At 44.4% G+C, this 20,026-nt stretch overlaps 2 non-coding genes and 4 pseudogenes across 2 annotated transcripts; all 6 read right to left on the minus strand.

The window, feature by feature from the left end:
• Window positions 1-728: 728 nt before the first annotated feature.
• Window positions 729-798, minus strand: LOC142728486 (U2 spliceosomal RNA; annotated as a pseudogene).
• A 1,242-nt stretch (window positions 799-2,040) lies between these two features.
• On the minus strand, window positions 2,041-2,212 carry LOC142728472 (U2 spliceosomal RNA; annotated as a pseudogene).
• A 6,600-nt stretch (window positions 2,213-8,812) lies between these two features.
• On the minus strand, window positions 8,813-8,999 carry LOC142728481 (U2 spliceosomal RNA). Its single transcript, XR_012877613.1, has one exon. It is a non-coding gene; the product is annotated as a U2 spliceosomal RNA (small nuclear RNA).
• Window positions 9,000-15,601: 6,602 nt separating this feature from the next.
• LOC142728474 (U2 spliceosomal RNA) lies at window positions 15,602-15,781 on the minus strand (annotated as a pseudogene).
• A 784-nt stretch (window positions 15,782-16,565) lies between these two features.
• LOC142728487 (U2 spliceosomal RNA) lies at window positions 16,566-16,635 on the minus strand (annotated as a pseudogene).
• Window positions 16,636-17,883: 1,248 nt separating this feature from the next.
• LOC142728470 (U2 spliceosomal RNA) lies at window positions 17,884-18,066 on the minus strand. Its single transcript, XR_012877609.1, has one exon. It is a non-coding gene; the product is annotated as a U2 spliceosomal RNA (small nuclear RNA).
• Window positions 18,067-20,026: the final 1,960 nt, after the last annotated feature.

The following is a 20,026-nucleotide window of genomic DNA, read 5'->3' on the forward strand; positions in this document are numbered from 1 at the left end:
AGGATGCGGTCTATCGCAGCCCTTCTCTTAAAAGAGAGAGGCCCCGCATAATCATTCCTCGACCCTCCAAGCCTTAGGCCTAGAGGATCAAGGATCGATGATCCCCCCTCGCCGAAGCTTAGGGAGACCCAACAACACTCCAAGGCTTCTACCTGGGCTGCCACCCCAGTGTCCACCTTGGAGCCTGCATCAAAGGTGCACCTCCCCTCCGAAGAAGGGAGGCCGGGTTGCAGGGGAAAACGGAACCAGATGGCCACACATTTTCCCCCTAGACCTCAGGAGGGTCCCAAAAGGGCACCGCATCCCAAAATCCTTGTGACAAAACGTGACAAACACACAGTGAAAAACAAAATTAAATAAGTGGATGTGCGCTGTGATACAGCCTGGACATCCGCCAGGTATAAAAAATTCCTCATCTCCCAGCCAGAAGGCCGGGAGAATAAAGGTGTGTGCTCATATAGCGTGAAAGAGAGTGCGTGCAAGTGTGCCTTCACTCAGTGGGTTCCCACCCCCAGTGAGTTAGGGCACCCCAGGGTCACCAGCCCTGGGGCACATAGCAACTCGGGCTTCCAAACTACCCGACCTAATGACCTCGATCCGGCGGTCGCCTGGTCACCTACAAATGGTACCTTTAAACCAAATGCGTACACCAGAGCGATGACCGTTGTGGTTCCCTGCCCTCACCTCGGCGTTCTGTCATCCCCCTACGATGGCCCAAGAACCACCGGCAGGGATGATTACTAACCTCAGCTTGAGCAGGTACTACACTTGATCTTAGCCAAAAGGCCGAGAAGCGATAACCCGAACGGGCCGCGCGTTGCCCGAGCCTGCCCGATACTGCTGTTCAGCCCTTGCAGCGATTGAGCCTACTTCTAGGCAATTCCATGGGGCCCTGCAGGCTCACACACTCACAGCTACACGGGAGGTGAATAAAGGCCGGAGAGGAAGCCAGACAGGATTTGCTTCTTTTGCTTGCACCACAATGCAGTGCTGAAAGAGGAGGAATCTACATAAAAACGCCTTCCTGGCAACGCCCAAATGCCCTGCTGCCATGCAGATAAACACTGGCAGCGGCAGCCAGTGCATGCCCACAGCCACCCCTTGTTCCTTCACACCTTGTATCAGCTGTAATCCAGTCCAGTCCAGTGCTGCCTGCTGAGCAGCACTGACCAACACTGCCTGGGCCCAGGCTTTTATCTCTGAGGCCCCATTATGATGTCAGAAAGCTGGCTCTGGCTCCTCAGGGCTCCACTATGACACGTGCAAAGTTCCGTCTGAACTTTATATAAGACGGTGCGGCTCAGTCAGTCAGTCACTCAGTGTTGCCTGAGAGGGCAACACTGCAACAGCCGGCCGCCAGGCTGTCTTTTTTTGCACAGCTAGTTGCCTCCAGGAGGCCACAAGAGGGAGACAAGGGACTGCAAAATGGAAAATAAGCATCCACCAACTTTACAGACAACTTCTCCTTGCTCCTACAACCTCCATCCTTGCACAGTTTGTTATTCTTCTAGGTAACATAGTAACAAATCCAAATTGCTGCTCTCTTTGTAGGCAAGCAAGGCTTTGTTGCAACTGCAATTCTTACTCCTTCTTGAAATGTAGGGACGACAGTACAATCCATCACATCCATCTAGTGTACACAGGTAGGTCCATTGTGGCGGGCGGGCGGGCGGGCGGCTTTAATGGCTGTTTGCTGTTCCCCTACTCCACTCCACTATTTGACTGTGGTGCTGCATCAATCAGTGGCTGGCTCAGGTGCAGCTCTTTAACTTACCTAAAAGGGAGGGCGGAGAGAAGACAAGGAAGGTGAATGAGCTGTTCCAATGTGAAATGCCGGAAACACAGACACACAGACGACACAAAACAAGAGGTGGCAATGTATTCATTAATTGCATTTAATCAATTAGCTCATTATCACTCATGCATTGTCCAACAGGTGTTGAAATAATGGGATTAAAAGGGGAGATCCCTTCAGAAAGACAGAAACAATGGCAAACACAAAAAACACTTTTGGAATCTGATTTTAGTCAACACATAAGGAAAGGGTGCACCGGTCCTGGAAATACTGCAATACCAGGTCAATGCGTGGAGTGGACAGAGCAAGCTCTATTTCCATCTCCCTGTTCTAAAAATCCATTTAATATATGGTCCCCAGATAGGGGACGTATCAGATATTAAACTGATAAGAACAGATTTTTTTTTTTTAAGTTGGCTACCCCTTTTCAGGGGTGTCAATGATTTATTTCATGATAAAAAATACAGTTTACAATAAAACCAACTTTTGTACAAATGAATAACAATAAAATCAATATTTCATTGCATTACATTACATAAAAGGGACATGGTGGCAAATCTTTATATGTTGGAGTTCCATTCTTTCACAAACCATTTATTAAGAAGGGTGGCATTTCTTTTTTTGTCTAATAAATAATAAATGTACATTTCGCTAAAACAAAGACCTAAAACATCATCAGTAGATAAAACATCGTGCTTAAAAATCAGGATGTTCCTGGCCTTCCATAGAGCTTCTTTGGCGCAATTCATCGTCTTCCACGCTATTATCTTTTGGCTCGCGGTTGGGCATCCAAATAGTCCATATAAAATATCTTCATAATTCAAGTCTTTCAGGTCTGCCATCTTTACCAAAAGAGGGAATATTTTTTTCCAAAATTCCTTCGCAAAATCACACGTCCAAAAAATGTGTCGAATCGTTTCCTCGGCCTGGCAGCCTTCCCTCGGGCAGACGGCAGACCTCGCGAGCCTCCTTCTGTATTGGAATGCCCGGCATGGAAGACATTGATGAATGCAGCTCCAGGCCAGGTCCATCTGTGTATTAAAAAGATAAAACACATTAATAATTTTGAAGATAAAAGCACTTCGTTCCTCATTAAAATTCTCAATCCTGCTGACCGTCTCACTTTCTCTTAGGTCTTTAATTAATTTTTTACTATTTTTCAGCTCATTTACATTTTTTCCCTTCAGGTTGAATAAGGTCACTATCTTTTCTAAAATCACATAGTTTATTGAGAGTTTAAAAGCGTAAGGTGAGGATAAAACAATGTTGAACCACCCAAACCTTCGCATTAAAAACCCTGTATTAAAACGTAAAAAATAGGACCAATAATGTTCTTTAAAAAGGGAATTAAAACAGAAACTGAAGAACTTGATTAAAAGAAACCTGTTAAAATTCGGAAAATCTTTGCCACCCTTCGGTTTGGATTTCATCACAATCTCTCTTTTAAGTTTCTCCATTCTGGAACTCCAAAAGAAGGTAAAACATGTTTTAGTAATTTTTTGCAATAAAACCGTGGGGGGAGGGAAAACCATACTGAGATATAAAAGCAGGGGTAAAATGACCATTTTAATAATTAAAACTTTTCCCTCCATGGTAAGCTTCCTCATGTTCCACATACATATTTTTTGATTTACCTTCTGCGCCACCATGTCCCAACTGATAAAACCATTATCGCACTCACTGAAGGAGACACCTAAAATCGTAATATTATCTGACACAGGGACGGGTATGTCTCTAAAAGCCATGCTTCCTATATTTAAAATATTACTTTTGTCGAAGTTCACCTTAAAACCGGAAGCACAGCAATAAAACTCAATTTGTCTGAGGGTTCTCTGAAGCGACAGGGTGTCCCTGCAAAAAACCGCTACATCGTCCATGTACCCCACTGCTTTAGCCTCTACGCCGCCACCCCCGGGCAGGGGGACTCCACGTATTAACTTATCGCGGCGAATTGTACACAGTAGAGGCTCTAATGCGCAAATAAAAAGCAGTGGGGACAAGGGACACCCCTGCTTCACCCCTGAGTCTAAAATCACGTCCTGTGTCTTAAAACCATTCACTAAAATTTTGCTTGTGCAATCTTTATAAAAGGCTTTAAGTGATAATAAAAATCCTTCAGGTATACCCATACGCTCTAAAACCTTAAAAAGATAAAAATGAGAGACACGGTCGAACGCCTTCTCGAAGTCTATAGATAAAATGGCTAATTTACCTCTTCTAGACCTCGTGTCCTCAATCACATCTTTTACCAGGTTAAGATTATCCCAGATGCTGCGGCCTGGCACCCCACACACCTGGTTAGAGTGTACAATGTGGGGTATTATGGCTTTTAATCTATTTGCGCACACTTTTGCCATTATTTTATAGTCGCTATTCAGAAGGGTTATTGGTCTCCAGTTCTTCAAAACTGCGATGTCACCTTTCTTATGTAGCAGGGAGACCTCACCCTTCCGCCAGGACTTAGGCAGCATCTTGGAATTAAAAACTTCATAAAAAAGGCTAAAAAGATCCTCTTTTAAAATGTCATAAAATTTGACATAAAACTCACTGGGTATACCGTCCGGTCCGGGAACTTTTCCGGCTTTAAAACTCTTTACCGTTTCTAAAACCTCCTGCTCCGTCAGCTCCTGTAATAAAAAATTCTGGGAGACAGGGTCTAAAACAGTAGTAATCTCCTTCAGTGAGTCACGCATAAAATTATGATCCACAGTTTTAACACTAAAAAGGTCAGCATAAAACTCATGAACTTTACTTAAAATACCCTGTACATCTGACACACCTTCAATATTTTTAATAATAGCCTTTTTATTGTTAATTTTTTTAAAAAAGTACCTGGAGCAGGTCTCATTCTCCTCCACATGCTGAATTTTGGAACGAAAAATGATTTCTTTGCCTTTCTGCTCCAGGCACTGAGCTATTTCTTTTTTTAAATTAGTGATGTCAGTTTTAACGTCAATTTCATTATCTCTCATCTTGTACAGGGTCTGCAGACGGGTGCTGAGAATTTTAAAAAAAGCATGTTTTTCTCTGGCTTTCGCCACGCTCTTTTTAATAAAAAATTCCTTTATTCTTTTTTCCATTTTCTCCCACCATGCACTGATGGGAGTACGCATGTCTCTCCCCCGCCTGCATTTTTGGTAAAATTCAATAAAATCAGTAAAAACCTGTGGATCATCTAAAAGGGAAACATTTAACTTCCAGGACTTCTTACACACCGGTTTATTAAAATCACGCTTTACATAAAATGATAAAAGCTTGTGATCTGAGAAAACATTAGTTAAAACTTCACAATTAAAAGGCAGTACATTCTCATTACAAAAAATAAAATCTATCCTGGAGCTACAGGTGGCGTTGCTCCAGGTAACGCCGGCTTCCTCTGGGCTGCTCCTATTACATTCTTTGTACAAATCTGTTAATTTAAAATCATTTACAATATCTTTGAGCAGTCCAGAGGTCTTATCGTAATTCCTACTTGTAGTACTGGTAAGCCGGCGTTCCCCCCTCAGGATACAGTTAAAATCACCTGCGAGGATAAAAGGCTCAGTTGTATTAATAAAAAGAGGTAACATTTCTAGCATCTCTGCTCTCTCATTTTTGTCAGGTGAGCCGTAAAAATTTAAAAACTGCCATTTTACGCCGTCAATAAAAGCTTTAACCAATAAAATACGTCCTGGAAGAATCTCTTGAATAGAATCAATAAAAACGTTTCCCTTAAAAAGAATGGCGACCCCTGCTGATCTGGACTCGTTAGATCCAGACCAGACTGATGGACCATACTTCCAATCCTCTTTGTATTTATGGTACTTCATTGCATGGGGAATGCCGCACTCCTGCAGGAAAAAAACAGAGGCTGCCAGGCCAGATAAAAAACTGAAGAGAGCAACCCTTCTGACTTTGGACTTGGCGCCCCTCACGTTGAGGGAGATCCCCTTTATTTCAGACATCGTGGAGTTTTAATTGTGTTAGTCTTGATTTTAAAAAATAAATAATCGTGTTACTTAAAATCAGACTTGGCCTCCACCAGCAATACCAGAAATCTCGCTTGAACTCATCTCCCCGCCCTCGTCTGACTCTAGCGAGAAAGGGGATGATTCAGGAGAGGAACTACCTTCCGTGAGCGTCGAGCCAACAGCCCTCATCTCGTATACAGGGAGTCCAGATTCACACAGCCTTACCTGGGTCTCTAACGGCTGACCATATAGGTCTGTATCGGGTGGGTCCCCCAAGGGCCCCGCCGCTCCCCCCTGAGGCCGTGCAGGCCGTGCAGGCCGTTCTAGAGGGGGAGGTTGCGCACATGGCGGGGTGTCGGTTGGCTCGGGGGGAACAGTGCCCACCCTCCTCACCAGTAACGACGAGGGGGCGGTCCTAGGAGGAGCCTCACTTTGCTTTACGGACGTATCCATTTGCTCCTCCCCTGTCACCCCCCTACCGGCACGCTCCTGTTTACCCTTTTTACGGGGACCCACTTTCAGCCAACCTTCCTCTTCAGACTCCGTATCTAGAGACCCAGGATTGGGAGCAGGCCCGGCATCCACTGAGCAACCAGCACTCTGGGATGCCTCAGTTATCTCACTGGCCTGCCCCTTCTCAGCCTTACGTTTGGCTTGGCGTTTTTCCTTCGCACTGGACTCCCTTCTCTCCTCTGAGGCTGTTGGCTGTGAGGTACCTGCTTTGGCTCCAACAGACCGTACCCTTGAAGCCCAGGTACCCCGCTGCTCCTTTGCAGCACTGGCTTGTTCCTCTCCCTGAGGGCGGGGCTGGTCCGCTGGTGGAGCACGTGGGGGCGCCCCGGGTTGCTCTTCTTCTCCGCTTCGGTACCTATGAGGACAAGAAAAATACAAGTGACCAGTTTTTTGACAAAAGTTGCATTTTTTTTCTTCTGTGCACTCCCTTATATTGTGCTCTTTGCTTCCACAGTTTCTGCAGGTGACATCGCAGTTAAAACTGGTATGTCCATAGGTACCACAAGCCCTGCAGAAGTTTGGCATCCCTGAGAAGTAGAGGTCGCCATTCACATTTCCAATTTTAAAACGAGCCGGTGGTAATCTCGTTTCTTGGGTGGAGGGGTCCTTAATCAGCGTAACTAAAAACTTCCATTTGGCGGTCCACACTCCACACTCGTTCATCACTTTCCCCAGGAGTTTGACATTTTTGAAGTAGGCAGCTAGAAATGCTGCCACTTCCATATCTCTCACATATGGGGAATACATTTTAATCACCACGAGTTTGGTTATTTCAAATTCATGCTCTACTACCTTGACTCCCGCTGCTACGAGTTCACCTTGTTTCCTCTCAGCTCGGTCCATAGCATCACGGAGTATTCCTTCTCCCATGAAGGTGACATCGTAGATTCCTCGCTTCGGGTAGTCCTGGATAGCCAAGAGCTCGTTCTTGTGGACCGCCAGCAGATCTTCCAAAATGGCGTGGACTAAAAATTTAATACCACGGGGACCGCCTCCACCCTCTGCCACGATAAATCGTGCAGAATTCTTAAGCCGGGCGTACACCGGCACCGCATCGGGTTCGCCTGCCATTAGCGTGGCCAGGTCGAACCGCACAGCTTTCGCTGCGCCCCTTGTCTTACGGAGACCAAGGGGCTGGGGGGGATCGCAACTCGTTGCTCAGGACTAAGCCTCTCTCCCAAATAGCAGCACGGGGGTGAAGTCCAGGCGAACCTGGACGATCCCCCGAGGCCGAGAGAGAGGGTACCTGAGCACCTTCTGACCAAAAACCTCCTGTATAAATACACTTGGTCTTAGCCAAAAGGCCGAGAAGCGATAACCCGAACGGGCCGCGCGTTGCCCGAGCCTGCCCGATACTGCTGTTCAGCCCTTGCAGCGATTCAGCCTACTTCTAGGCAATTCCATGGGGCCCTGCAGGCTCACACACTCACAGCTACACGGGAGGTGAATAAAGGCCGGAGAGGAAGCCAGACAGGATTTGCTTCTTTTGCTTGCACCACAATGCAGTGCTGAAAGAGGAGGAATCTACATAAAAACGCCTTCCTGGCAACGCCCAAATGCCCTGCTGCCATGCAGATAAACACTGGCAGCGGCAGCCAGTGCATGCCCACAGCCACCCCTTGTTCCTTCACACCTTGTATCATCTGTAATCCAGTCCAGTCCAGTGCTGCCTGCTGAGCAGCACTGACCAACACTGCCTGGGCCCAGGCTTTTATCTCTGAGGCCCCATTATGATGTCAGAAAGCTGGCTCTGGCTCCTCAGGGCTCCACTATGACACGTGCAAAGTTCCGTCTGAACTTTATTTAAGACGGTGCGGCTCAGTCAGTCACTCAGTGTTGCCTGAGAGGGCAACACTGCAACAGCCGGCCGCCAGGCTGTCTTTTTTTGCACAGCTAGTTGCCTCCAGGAGGCCACAAGAGGGAGACAAGGGACTGCAAAATGGAAAATAAGCATCCACCAACTTTACAGACAACTTCTCCTTGCTCCTACAACCTCCATCCTTGCACAGTTTGTTATTCTTCTAGGTAACATAGTAACAAATCCAAATTGCTGCTCTCTTTGTAGGCAAGCAAGGCTTTGTTGCAACTGCAATTCTTACTCCTTCTTGAAATGTAGGGACGACAGTACATTCCATCACATCCATCTAGTGTACACAGGTAGGTCCATTGTGGCGGGCGGGCGGGCGGGCGGCTTTAATGGCTGTTTGCTGTTCCCCTACTCCACTCCACTATTTGACTGTGGTGCTGCATCAATCAGTGACTGGCTCAGGTGCAGCTCTTTAACTTACCTAAAAGGGAGGGCGGAGAGAAGACAAGGAAGGTGAATGAGCTGTTCCAATGTGAAATGCCGGAAACACAGACACACAGACGACACAAAACAAGAGGTGGCAATGTATTCATTAATTGCATTTAATCAATTAGCTCATTATCACTCATGCATTGTCCAACAGGTGTTGAAATAATGGGATTAAAAGGGGAGATCCCTTCAGAAAGACAGAAACAATGGCAAACACAAAAAACACTTTTGGAATCTGATTTTAGTCAACACATAAGGAAAGGGTGCACCGGTCCTGGAAATACTGCAATACCAGGTCAATGCGTGGAGTGGACAGAGCAAGCTCTATTTCCATCTCTCTGTTCTAAAAATCCATTTAATATATGGTCCCCAGATAGGGGACGTATCAGATATTAAACTGATAAGAACAGATTTTTTTTTTTTTTTTTTTTTTTTTAAAACCTTCAGGTTTGGATTGATTATTTTTAAAAACACTCGTTCATATCCTGTCGATACTTACTATCAGTATCCAAGACATTCTGAACGATTCCATCCAATCATCATCAGGCTTTTTCATTTTAGTTTTTTAAATTTTCATATAACACAAAGCAAATACAGAAACAATATCAAAAATTCCACCCCTCCACTACACTCTCACCATATACCTCCACTTCAAAACCTTCCAAATCCCTTCTGCATCCACCTCCCCCAACCTTTCCTTATCTACCAAATACACTGTATACATCCTATCCAATACCATTCTCAAACATCCTTCCACAGTTACATCTTTCTTTCTAAACACATACAAGTTCCTAACATCCCACAAAACCTCTTTTATAATTGCTAACATGACAAATAATACCCTTTGATTTTTCTGACTTACCCTCGCAAGCCCAAACAAAACTATTTCCATACATAACCTATTAATCCCAACCAACTCCTTAAGTAACGGACCCATACCCCTCCAAACTCCCTGTGCCACCCCACAATTCCAAAACAGATGAACTATACTTTCACTCCCACCACAATTCTCTCTCGGACACAAATCACTCCTCACAACTCCACGATTTTTCTGAAACTCTCTAACTGACAATCCACCATGCAAACTCTGCCATACAATCTCTCTCTGTCTATTTGTAATACCATCTGTCCTCAACCCCTTCCACACCTTACCAACACACTGACCTCTCACCATATTTATATTACATTGGACTTTCATATCTTTTATACACTTAAACACACTCTTCTTATCTTTCAAACATTCTTTCTTCACCGCTGTCAATCCAAACTTCCTCATAAAATTCTCAATAAACTCATACCATTTAGGACTCACAAACGCATACGGCTTCCTTAAATCTCTTTTCATCCATCCTATTTTCCCTAACACCTTCCCACCCAAAAATCTCACCATGCATGCAAATTTCCAATCACCTCCCAGCATCCTCTTCACTGCAAACATCGCATTCACCCCTAAATACACTTCAATATTAGGAAAATTCATACCCCCATTCACCCAGTCCTTCAACACAGTCTCTCTTTTCACTCTCTCCATTGTTGTTCCCCAAAAAAACACAAACACAATTCTATTCAATTTCCTTACAACCATATACCCCGGAGGAAACACCACAGCAAGATACAGAAAAATCGGCAAAATCACACTTTTTATCACCATTATCTTTCCTTCAAACGTCAACTCTCTCAAACTCCAAAATCTCAACTTCCTACTCACTCTTTTCTCCACATCTACCCAACTCTCACTTCCATCCAATTTTTCATCCATTTTAACCCCCAAAATTTGAATTGCTCCGTCCACTCTTTTCACACCCAAGTCCTCATTCATACCTGAACTTCCAAACCTCTTATACTCACTTTTCTTCCAATTTACCCTAAAAGCTGACGCACCACAAAACAAAGACACCAATAATTTCGCCCTCCTCAAAACTGCAAAAGAATCACACAGCACACACACATCGTCCATATACGCCAACACTTTCAGCTCTTTCCCACCACTCCCTGGAATCTGCACTCCTCTCATACACTTATCCTTCCTAATCATCTCTAATAATGGTTCTAAAGCACACACAAAGACTATAGGGGACAAAGGGCATCCCTGTCTTACACCCGAACACACCTTCACTTCTTCGCTCACCCATCCGTTTATCAAAACCTTACTGCCCACACCCTTATACAACATCCTCACCATATTCACAAACTCTCCAGGAAACCCCATCCTCACCAACACTTTAAACAGAAAATCATGCGACAACCTATCAAACGCTTTTTCAAAATCAATAGACAACACACTAACCTCTTGCTTTCTCTCCCTTGCATCCCACAACACATCTCTCAACAAACAAAGATTCTCCCCAATCCTTCTCCCAGGAATTCCACACACTTGATCCTCCCCAATCACCTGATCGATCACATCTCTCATTCTATTGGCAATCATTTTAGCAAAAATCTTATAATCCACATTCAACAAAGTTATAGGTCTCCAATTCCTTACATCCTTCTCATCCCCTTTCTTATAAATCAGCACAACCACTCCACTCTTCATACTCTCCGCCAATCTACACTTTTCCCGCATAAAAACATATATCTCAATCATATCTAGCTTAATCACATCCCACATTCTCTTATAAAACTCCACTGGCAACCCATCCTCTCCCGGTGTTCTATTCACTGACATGCTTTCAATAGCTGATTTAACCTCTTCCTCCCCAACTCCTCTCATCAGCCTATCACACTCCATTCTCTCCACCTGCTTCTCAATCACAGCCACCACCTCAGACTCCAAATCTCTATCACACTCCTTTACTGCATACAATTCTCTGTAAAACTCTTCAACCACTCCTAACACCACTTTCCCTTTTACCACATTCCCATCCTTATCATACACACATACCAAATCCTCTTTCTTCCCAATCACTTTTTTAAAAAAATATCTTGAACATTTCTCATTCTTTTCTAACTTATCCAATCTTGCTTGATACATAATTTCCTTACCCTTTTTCACCATCCATTCTTTCATATTCTTCTTAACTTCCTCAATCTTCTCATCCACCTCCCAACCATTCTTCTTCAAACTTCTCAAAAACCCCAATCTTTTATACAAGCACTCATACTTTCTCCTTCTACCAGCCGCTCTTCTATAACCAGCTTTCTTAAAATATACTTTTGTCTTTTCCTTCACCCAATCCCACCACTCCAACACATCTACAAACTCTTTCTTCCTTCTACACCAACTCCCATACAAATGAACATATTTCCCATACACCTCCTCATCTTCTAACAAATTAACATTTAATTTCCATAAACCCCTCCCACTTATACATTCCACATCCAAAACCAGTTCACACATCACACACTCATGATCTGAATATATTACCCTCATTTGCATATAATTTTTACCCATCACACCTTTCGACACAAAACACATATCTAGTCTCGAACTATAAATACCCCTGTCTGAAAAATATGTATCTTGGGGGTCTACCCCACATAATTTTATCACATCCTTCAACTGAAAATCAAACAAAATATTTTTAACCACATTACCAGACACATCCACATTTTTTCCATCAATCTCACAATTAAAGTCCCCTATCCACACAACCGGATCCTTCCCAGGCAAAAACATTTTCACTTTTTCAAACAATTCCACTCTTTCATTCTTATTAACTGGAGCATATATATTAATTATACGAACATTCACTCTATTAAATCTCACCACCACCATCACACACCTTCCCTCCTCAATAACAGTATAACTGCAAATTTCTATTTTTTTGTTTTTGAATAAAATCCCCACACCATCATTTCTATTTTTGTTTGACACTGACCATATTGCAGGCCCGTGCACCCACTCCTCCTGCCCCACCACAAAATCCAATCCACACTCTTGAACACAAATGACATCAACATTTTGATTTGCTAATATATCTAGTATAAGAGCTCTTCTGGCTCTACTCCTAAACACACGCACATTGGATGACAAAAACTTCAAAGACATAATCTAAAACAACCCAAAGGAAGAAAATTTAGCAACGCCATTATTTTAAGATTTTCCTCTGGAGTACTTTGGAAGAACCTTCTCCGCCAGAGCCTGTATCCATATGGGCTTCAAATAAAGATTCGAATGGGTTCTCCAACGAAATCGCCTCTTCTTCCACCTTCTCAAAACGTGGTTCACCACCACCATCACACACCTTCCCTCCTCAATAACAGTATAACTGCAAATTTCTATTTTTTTGTTTTTGAATAAAATCCCCACACCATCATTTCTATTTTTGTTTGACACTGACCATATTGCAGGCCCGTGCACCCACTCCTCCTGCCCCACCACAAAATCCAATCCACACTCTTGAACACAAATGACATCAACATTTTGATTTGCTAATATATCTAGTATAAGAGCTCTTCTGGCTCTACTCCTAAACACACGCACATTGGATGACAAAAACTTCAAAGACATAATCTAAAACAACCCAAAGGAAGAAAATTTAGCAACGCCATTATTTTAAGATTTTCCTCTGGAGTACTTTGGAAGAACCTTCTCCGCCAGAGCCTGTATCCATATGGGCTTCAAATAAAGATTCGAATGGGTTCTCCAACGAAATCGCCTCTTCTTCCACCTTCTCAAAACGTGGCTTTTTTGCCGTTTTCCTGGGGGGACGAAAACATTCTGCACCTGTGACAGTCACTTCCCCCCCAGGAGGTTCATCTTCCTCGGAGAGAGACCAGTCTATTCTTGCTGACTCATCAATCAAAATGCTCATGGGAGATTCCACAGCTGGGCTAATCAACCCCTCCCCCATCTCCACCTGCTGCTGGTCTTGCACAGCTTCATTTTGTCTTTTTTCAGCCTCCTCAGACATCCTCAAGAATCTTGCTCCTTCCTCCCTCTTCCTATCAAGATCCATTTGATTCCTTTGCTTCCTAGCCTCCTCCTGCTTCTTTCTTTCTTCCCTCCTCTTTACCACTTCAGGACAGTCTCTGTACATATGCCCAGTCAATCCACATAAATCACAGGCTCTAGGCTGTGGACACGCCCCAGCCTCATGTCCAGGATTTTTACAGTTCCTGCACAGTTTAACCCCTGGGCAATCCTCCTTTAAATGGCCAAATTTAAAACAGTTCCTACAAAAGGATGGCTGTCCTTGGTAATACAGGTAGCCTCTGTTTCCAGCCACAGAAAAATTGGCAGGTGGGTGTCTCACTCCCCCAATACAGCCTTCATCAGGTCTTAGCTTTACCCAGAATTTGTATGTTCCATTAAATATGTTAAGGATACTTTTCTGCCTTACCCCTCCTTTCACACTCAAACAATATTGTCCAAGAAAGTTCTTTAGGATATTAACATCCGTGAAAGGGTTAAACACATGGATAAAGACAGTTTTTTCCTCAAGTTCAAACAGCGGAACAAATGTGACATTCCTCAGTACCTGGTTTGCTGCATTAGTCTTCAGACATTCATAGAATAGCAGGCAGGTCCCATCCACATAAAAGGAAATGTCATAGATACCTTGTTTCTTTGATTCCTGAATACAAAACACATCATCTTCCAGGGAAATACCCGCCATCTTTTCCACAATTTCGTGTCCAACGTATGAGATGCTGTTCTTCACGCTGTCTGAGATCTCCACCTTCAGCCGGACTGTCTTCTGGATACCTGAGGAAAATTCCATACCTGCCATCTTTCAGCCTATCGGTCCAGGACCATAGGAGGATCGCCACTCAAAAGGTCTCCTGCTACCACAGGAACACTCGCACCCCCGACCCAGACCAGAGCAATAAACCCTGATCTGAGCCAAAAGGCCGAGAAGCGATAACCCGAACGGGCCGCGCGTTGCCCGAGCCTGCACGATACTGCTGTTCAGCCCTTGCAGCGATTCAGCCTACTTCTAGGCAATTCCATGGGGCCCTGCAGGCTCACACACTCACAGCTACACGGGAGGTGAATAAAGGCCGGAGAGGAAGCCAGACAGGATTTGCTTCTTTTGCTTGCACCACAATGCAGTGCTGAAAGAGGAGGAATCTACATAAAAACGCCTTCCTGGCAACGCCCCAAATGCCCTGCTGCCATGCAGATAAACACTGGCAGCGGCAGCCAGTGCATGCCCACAGCCACCCCTTGTTCCTTCACACCTTGTATCAGCTGTAATCCAGTCCAGTCCAGTGCTGCCTGCTGAGCAGCACTGACCAACACTGCCTGGGCCCAGGCTTTTATCTCTGAGGCCCCATTATGATGTCAGAAAGCTGGCTCTGGCTCCTCAGGGCTCCACTATGACACGTGCAAAGTTCCGTCTGAACTTTATATAAGACGGCGCGGCTCAGTCAGTCACTCAGTGTTGCCTGAGAGGGCAACACTGCAACAGCCGGCCGCCAGGCTGTCTTTTTTTGCACAGCTAGTTGCCTCCAGGAGGCCACAAGAGGGAGACAAGGGACTGCAAAATGGAAAATAAGCATCCACCAACTTTACAGACAACTTCTCCTTGCTCCTACAACCTCCATCCTTGCACAGTTTGTTATTCTTCTAGGTAACATAGTAACAAATCCAAATTGCTGCTCTCTTTGTAGGCAAGCAAGGCTTTGTTGCAACTGCAATTCTTACTCCTTCTTGAAATGTAGGGACGACAGTACATTCCATCACATCCATCTAGTGTACACAGGTAGGTCCATTGTGGCGGGCGGGCGGGCGGGCGGCTTTAATGGCTGTTTGCTGTTCCCCTACTCCACTCCACTATTTGACTGTGGTGCTGCATCAATCAGTGGCTGGCTCAGGTGCAGCTCTTTAACTTACCTAAAAGGGAGGGCGGAGAGAAGACAAGGAAGGTGAATGAGCTGTTCCAATGTGAAATGCCGGAAACACAGACACACAGACGACACAAAACAAGAGGTGGCAATGTATTCATTAATTGCATTTAATCAATTAGCTCATTTTCACTCATGCATTGTCCAACAGGTGTTGAAATAATGGGATTAAAAGGGGAGATCCCTTCAGAAAGACAGAAACAATGGCAAACACAAAAAACACTTTTGGAATCTGATTTTAGTCAACACATAAGGAAAGGGTGCACCGGTCCTGGAAATACTGCAATACCAGGTCAATGCGTGGAGTGGACAGAGCAAGCTCTATTTCCATCTCCCTGTTCTAAAAATCCATTTAATATATGGTCCCCAGATAGGGGACGTATCAGATATTAAACTGATAAGAACAGATTTTTTTTTATTGAAAGCCCGAGTCGTGCTTTCTATCACCCAAGTGCATAAAAAGTGCAGAGGTGCCACACAAAAAGTGCACAATGATGCGGTCTATCGCAGCCCTTCTCTTAAAAGAGAGAGGCCCCGCATAACCATTCCTCGACCCTCCAAGCCTTAGGCCTAGAGGATCAAGGATCGATGATCCCCCCTCGCCGAAGCTTAGGGAGACCCAACAACACTCCAAGGCTTCTACCTGGGCTGCCACCCCAGTGTCCACCTTGGAGCCTGCATCAAAGGTGCACCTCCCCTCCGAAGAAGGGAGGCCGGGTTGCAGGGGAAAACGGAACCAGATGGCCACACATTTTCCCCCTAGACCTCAGGAGGGTCCCAAAAGGGCACCGCATCCCAAAATCCTTGTGACAAAACGTGACAAACACACAGTGAAAAACAAAATTAAATAAGTGGATGTGCGCTGTGATACAGCCTGGACATCCGCCAGGTATAAAAAATTCCTCATCTCCCAGCCAGAAGGCCGGGAGAATAAAGGTGTGTGCTCATATAGCGTGAAAGAGAGTGCGTGCAAGTGTGCCTTCACTCAGTGGGATCCCACCCCCAGTGAGTTAGGGCACCCCAGGGTCACCAGCCCTGGGGCACATAGCAACTCGGGCTTCCAAACTACCCGACCTAATGACCTCGATCCGGCGGTCGCCTGGTCACCTACAAATGGTACCTTTAAACCAAATGCGTACACCAGAGCGATGACCGTTGTGGTTCCCTGCCCTCACCTCGGCGTTCTGTCATCCCCCTACGATGGCCCAAGAACCACCGGCAGGGATGATTACTAACCTCAGCTTGAGCAGGTACTACACTTGATCTTAGCCAAAAGGCCGAGAAGCGATAACCCGAACGGGCCGCGCGTTGCCCGAGCCTGCCCGAGCCTGCCCGATACTGCTGTTCAGCCCTTGCAGCGATTGAGCCTACTTCTAGGCAATTCCATGGGGCCCTGCAGGCTCACACACTCACAGCTACACGGGAGGTGAATAAAGGCCGGAGAGGAAGCCAGACAGGATTTGCTTCTTTTGCTTGCACCACAATGCAGTGCTGAAAGAGGAGGAATCTACATAAAAACGCCTTCCTGGCAACGCCCAAATGCCCTGCTGCCATGCAGATAAACACTGGCAGTGGCAGCCAGTGCATGCCCACAGCCACCCCTTGTTCCTTCACACCTTGTATCAGCTGTAATCCAGTCCAGTCCAGTGCTGCCTGCTGAGCAGCACTGACCAACACTGCCTGGGCCCAGGCTTTTATCTCTGAGGCCCCATTATGATGTCAGAAAGCTGGCTCTGGCTCCTCAGGGCTCCACTATGACACGTGCAAAGTTCCGTCTCAACTTTATATAAGACGGTGCGGCTCAGTCAGTCACTCAGTGTTGCCTGAGAGGGCAACACTGCAACAGCCGGCCGCCAGGCTGTCTTTTTTTGCACAGCTAGTTGCCTCCAGGAGGCCACAAGAGGGAGACAAGGGACTGCAAAATGGAAAATAAGCATCCACCAACTTTACAGACAACTTCTCCTTGCTCCTACAACCTCCATCCTTGCACAGTTTGTTATTCTTCTAGGTAACATAGTAACAAATCCAAATTGCTGCTCTCTTTGTAGGCAAGCAAGGCTTTGTTGCAACTGCAATTCTTACTCCTTCTTGAAATGTAGGGACGACAGTACATTCCATCACATCCATCTAGTGTACACAGGTAGGTCCATTGTGGCGGGCGGGCGGGCGGGCGGCTTTAATGGCTGTTTGCTGTTCCCCTACTCCACTCCACTATTTGACTGTGGTGCTGCATCAATCAGTGGCTGGCTCAGGTGCAGCTCTTTAACTTACCTAAAAGGGAGGGCGGAGAGAAGACAAGGAAGGTGAATGAGCTGTTCCAATGTGAAATGCCGGAAACACAGACACACAGACGACACAAAACAAGAGGTGGCAATGTATTCATTAATTGCATTTAATCAATTAGCTCATTATCACTCATGCATTGTCCAACAGGTGTTGAAATAATGGGATTAAAAGGGGAGATCCCTTCAGAAAGACAGAAACAATGGCAAACACAAAAAACACTTTTGGAATCTGATTTTAGTCAACACATAAGGAAAGGGTGCACCGGTCCTGGAAATACTGCAATACCAGGTCAATGCGTGGAGTGGACAGAGCAAGCTCTATTTCCATCTCCCTGTTCTAAAAATCCATTTAATATATGGTCCCCAGATAGGGGACGTATCAGATATTAAACTGATAAGAACAGATTTTTTTTTTAAGTTGACTACCCCAACTTTGGGGGTAACCGTTTATTTAAAATTTTTCAGATTTTACAATAAATCAACATTTTTCAACATTTTTACAGAGATTCAGATTTTACAACAATGGTTAAAAAATAAATACAAATTGTCAGATTAAAATCATACAATTTATAAAAGGGCACTTGGTGGCATCATATTATAGAATTCCATTCGCTAAAAAACCATTTTCTACTTAAAACAGGAGAGAATTTTTTGTCTAAAAGATAATACTTGTGCATTTCATAAAAACAAATTCCTAAAATATCATTCACAGATAAAATTTCATGTTTGAATAAAAGAATATTCCTGGCCACCCACAGAGCTGCTTTAACGCAGTTAGTAATCTTCCATGCCATAATTTTCTGAGTCCTTGTTGGGCACTCCAGACATCCGTAAAAACGCCTTCACTTGTAATTCTCTTTATTCCGGTTATCTTCTTCATCAAGGGGAGGATTTTTGTCCATATCAGTTGTGAGAAATAGCATTGCCAAAAAAGATGTAAGACTGTCTCGTCATCGCGGCATCCTCCCCTTGGACACGCAGCCGAGTTGGTCAGTCCCCTTCGATGCTGGAATGCCCGGCATGGAAGACACTCGTGGGCGCAGCTCCAGGCCAGATCCTTCTGTGAATTAAAAATGAATTTAGCATTAACCATGCTCCAGATGAATTTGCACTTGTTTTCATTAAAATTGCTAATGGGGGCTATTAAAACATTTTCTTTTATTTCCTTTAAAACATATTTACTATTTTTTACATCTTCTATTCTTTTGTCTTTTAAGTTAAAAAGGTTCACTATTTTTTCTAAAATCTTATACTGGTCTGGCAGGTTAAAAGCATATGGCGAGCTTAAAACAGTAGAGAACCATCCGTACCTCCTCATAAAATAGCCAGTGTTAAAACGGATAAAATAAGACCAGTAGTGTTCCTTAAAAACAGTATTAAGACACAGTGTAAAAAAATGGATTAAAAGAAATGCTTTTATATTTGGAAAATCTTTACCACCCATTAGCTTTGGTAACATCACTTTTTCTCTCCTGAGCTTCTCCATCCTAGAATTCCATAAAAATGTAAAACATGCCTTGGTAATCTTTTTTAATAAAATATCAGGGGGAGGGAAAACCATACTTAGATATAATAAAATTGGTAAAATCACCATTTTTGTGATTAAAATTTTTCCCTCCATTGTCAGTTTTCTAAGATTCCATAAACAAATTTTCTTATTAACTTTTTGTGCCACCAAGTCCCAACTGATAAAACCATTGTTTGACTCATTGAAGGAGACCCCTAAAATCTGTACAGACTCCGACACAGGGACTGGAATGTCCTGTAAAATCATGTTGCCAATATTTAAAATATTACTTTTATTAAAATTGACTTTAAAACCGGAGGAGCAGCAAAATTGGTATATCTGTTGTAATGCTTTTTGCAGTGACGGGGCGTCCCTGCACAGGACCGCGACATCATCCATGTACCCCACTACTTTTGCCTCTAGTCCCCCCCCCGCCCGGCAGGGGGACTCCACATATCTGCCTGTCATTCCTCAATCTGCAGAGTAGAGGCTCGATCGCACATATAAAAAGTAGTGGGGACAAGGGACACCCCTGCTTCACTCCGGAGTTTAAAAGGACATCCTGTGTCTTAAAACCCTTTACTAAAATCTTGCTCGTGCAATTTTCATAAAAGGCCTTCAGAGACTGTAAAAAACCTTCTGGTATACCCATCTTTTCTAAAACCTTAAAAAGATAAAAATGTGATACTCTATCAAAGGCTTTCTCGAAATCTATAGATAAAACCGCCAATCTGCCTTTTCTCTCCTTCGTATCACTAATAACATCTTTTAAAAGGTTTAAATTGTCCCATATGCTCCTCCCAGGTATCCCACAGACTTGGTTGGAGTGGACGATTTTTTCTATAACAGCCTTTAGCCTATTTGCGCAAATCTTGGCCATTATTTTAT

Source organism: Rhinoderma darwinii, unplaced genomic scaffold (genome assembly GCF_050947455.1).
Source record: "Rhinoderma darwinii isolate aRhiDar2 unplaced genomic scaffold, aRhiDar2.hap1 Scaffold_677, whole genome shotgun sequence".
In the NCBI taxonomy this organism is placed as follows: Eukaryota; Metazoa; Chordata; class Amphibia; order Anura; family Rhinodermatidae; genus Rhinoderma; species Rhinoderma darwinii.